Below are 3,339 nucleotides of genomic sequence, written 5' to 3'. Positions count from 1 at the left end.
CTCATCCAGCCTGGCCTTGAACACCTCCACCTCCATCTTTGATCACATTCTGTGCTTCTGTGCTCCACTACCTCCCTGAGCAACCTGTGCCAGTGTCTCACCACCCTCACTGGCAAGAACCCTTTCCTAACATCCAGTTTCTGTCTCCTCTCTGCCAGTTCAAACCCATTCCTCCTTGTCCTGTCATTCTAAGACCTTATCAGTAGTCCCTCCCCAGCCTTCTTATAGCCCACTTCAGATCCTGGAAGGCCACTCCAAGGTCTTCTTGAAGCCTACTCCTCTCCAGGCTGAAGACCCCCAACTCTTGTAGCCTTTTGTTATACTTCTGCTTCTTGGCCTTGATCTTCAGGCTGCAGAATGGTAGAGAAATGCAGAGAGTGAAGAGTTTGTCAGGGAGCAGTGGCTGGAGCAGCCTGCACTGGATCCATCCCCATGTTCCCTCTATTTATTTATAACTCATTCCTGAAACTGGGTCCTGTTGGAAGCCCTGGCTGGGGGCAACTGGGTCTGTGTTGCAATGGAGCTGCAGTGATGCAGTAAAGGGCTCTGCTGCATCATGTGGCTGCTTCCATGGCAATGTGACCTCTGTACCCTGGGAAAAAGTGTTCCCTGCTTCCTGACAAGTTTTTTAGCCATACAATCATTAATGATGGAAGAGACCTCTAAGGTCATTGAGTCCAACCATAAGCCAGCCCCCACCATGGGCATCAAACCATGGCTGCAAGTGCCATGGCCACAGCTTGCTGCCACACCTCCAGCCATGGGCACTGCACCGCCTCCCTGGGCAGCCTGTGCCAAGCCCTCACCACTCTGCCACCAAAGACATTTCTCCTCCTCTCCAACCTAACCCTCCCCTGGCACAATTTCAGGCCAGGTCCTCTCCTTCCATCACCTGAGACCAGGCAGCAGAGCCCAACCCCAGCTGACTGCAGCCTCCTCTCAGGGAGCTGCAGAGAGCAATGAGCTCTGCCCTCAGCCTCCTCTGCTCCACACTGCACACCCCCAGCTCCCTCAGCTGCTGCTCCCCAGCCCTCTTCTCCAGACCCTTCCCCAGCTTTGTTGCCCTTCTCTGGACCTGCTCCAGCCCCTCAGTGTCCTTCTGGGGGTGAGGGCCCCAAAACTGACCCCTGCACTCAAGCTGTTTACAGTGCTGAGTCCAGAAGGACAATCCCTGCCCTAGCCCTGCTGCCAGGATGCTGATGGCTTTCTTGGGCACACTGCTGCTCACCTCGTTGCCTCCAGCCCAACACAACACCTTTGTTTGTGGGGACAAGTGAAGAGACTCATTTCTAACAGCATTGCTCTGAGTGGGTGTCTTTTTTTTTTGTCTGCTCCAAAAGCTATTTTGGAACAAATAAATGTGCCCTTGGCCCTGGGCTGCTGGCACCTGCCAGGCTTCTTAGATGAGACCTCATGACAATCCACACCCCTGCTGTCCTGGGAGAGACTCTAAGTGAAGGGAGTCTTTTCCTTGAAGCTTCCAAGGGATGTCCCTCACCTCCTCCCAGCAGCACAAGCCTGTCACTGAAGCTGTGACCAAGGGGTGCTGGTGGAGGGTAGAACTCTGGTTTGCCTTGTAGAAACTGGTGTGACCAGCTGTGGAACAGCTGCTGCTGTGGCACTGGCATGGGCTCTGCTGAGCTCACCTCAGCCTGGACACCAGCATCAGAACTTCAGAGGTTAGAATGGACCTCTAGAGAGCACCATGACCAACCTCACAGATCACAGGCTCACAGGATGTTAGGGGTCGGAAGGAGATCATCGAGTCCAACCCCCTGCCAGAGCAGGACCACACAATCCAGCTCAGGTCACACAGGAACACATCCAGGCAGGGCTGGGAAGGCTGCAGAGAAGGAGACTCCACAACCTCTCTGGGCAGCCTGTGCCAGGGCTCTGGGATCCTTACAGTCAAGAAGTTCCCCTCGTGTTGAGGCGGAGGCTCCTGTGCTGCCGCTTCCATCCTAGTATCAGGGGGTTGGAGCTGGCTGACCCCTGCGGTCCCTCCCAGCGCTGTCTGACTCTAAGCCCCCCGCACCTCGCACCGCGCTCCCGCCGCCGCCTGCGCCCCGGACCCGCCCCCGCCGCTCTGCCGCCGCCCCCGCCAGCCAATGGCAGCGCGCAGCACTCCGCCCCGGCCTCCCATTGGCTGCGCTCGCAGCGCGGCTGAGGCCGAGCCGCCGCCATGCCTGCTGAGGGCACCGCCGCTCGCTCGCAGCGCTGGCGCGGCTGCCGCCATCTTTACTGCTGGCCGCCGGCCCCGGCCCGCCTTGCTTCGCTGTGCGAGAGGAGGCCAGCGACAGCCGAGTCCCGCGGGGATCGGTCCTGGCACCACTCGTGTTCGGCATCTTTGTGGGTGCATGGACAGAGGCACTGAGTGCAGCCTCAGCAAGTTTGCTGCCCACACCAAGCTGTGTGGTGCAGCAGCCAGGCTGGAGGGCAGGGATGCATCCAGAGGGACCTGGACAGGCAGCAGAGGTGGGCACAAGCCAAGCTCAGGAGATTCAACAAGACCAAGAGCAAGGTCCTGCAGCTGGGTTCAGGCAATGCCAAGCACCAATGCAGGCTGGGCAGTGAGTGGCTGGAGAGCAGCCCTGAGGAGAGGGACTTGGGGGTGCTGCTGGAGGAGAAGCTCAGCAGGAGCCAGCAGTGTGCACTTGCAGCCCAGAGAGCAACCAGAGCCTGGGCTGCAGCAGCAGAAGTGTGGCCAGCAGGGCCAGGGAGGGGATTCTGCCCCTCTGCTGTGCTCTGCTGAGACCCCACCTGGAGTCCTGCATCCAGCTCTGGAGCCCCTGGGACAAGAGGGCTGTGGAGATGCTGGAGAGTGTCCAGAGCAGGGCCAGGAGGATGCTGAGAGGCTGCAGCAGCTCTGCTGTGAGCACAGCCTGAAAGAGTTGGGGCTGTGCAGGCTGGAGCAGAGGAGGCTCCCAGGGGACCTTCTTGTGGCCTTACAGCATCTGAAGGGGGCTACAGAAAAGCTGGGGAGGGACTTCTGAGGCTGTGAGGGAGTGCCAGGAGTGGGGGGAATGGAGCAAAGGTGGAGGTGGGGAGAGTGAGGCTGGAGGTGAGGAGGAAGTTGTTGAGCAGGAGAGTGGTGAGAGGCTGGAATGGGTTGCCCAGGGAGGTGGTTGAGGCCCCATGGCTGGAGGTGTTTGAGGCCAGGCTGGCTGAGGCTGTGTGCAGCCTGCTCTAGGGTAGGGTGTCCCTGGGCATGGCAGGGGGCTTGGAACTGCCTGCTCCTTGTGCTGCCTTCTAACCCTGACTGATCCTATGGTTCTATGTCCCTACAGGAAGGTGAGGATGGATGTGCAAGTGAGCCAAGAACACAGGAGAACCTCCCAC

Source organism: Pogoniulus pusillus, chromosome 24, assembly GCF_015220805.1.
Source record: "Pogoniulus pusillus isolate bPogPus1 chromosome 24, bPogPus1.pri, whole genome shotgun sequence".
Classification (NCBI taxonomy): domain Eukaryota; kingdom Metazoa; phylum Chordata; class Aves; order Piciformes; family Lybiidae; genus Pogoniulus; species Pogoniulus pusillus.
This window is presented reverse-complemented; position numbering follows the sequence as displayed.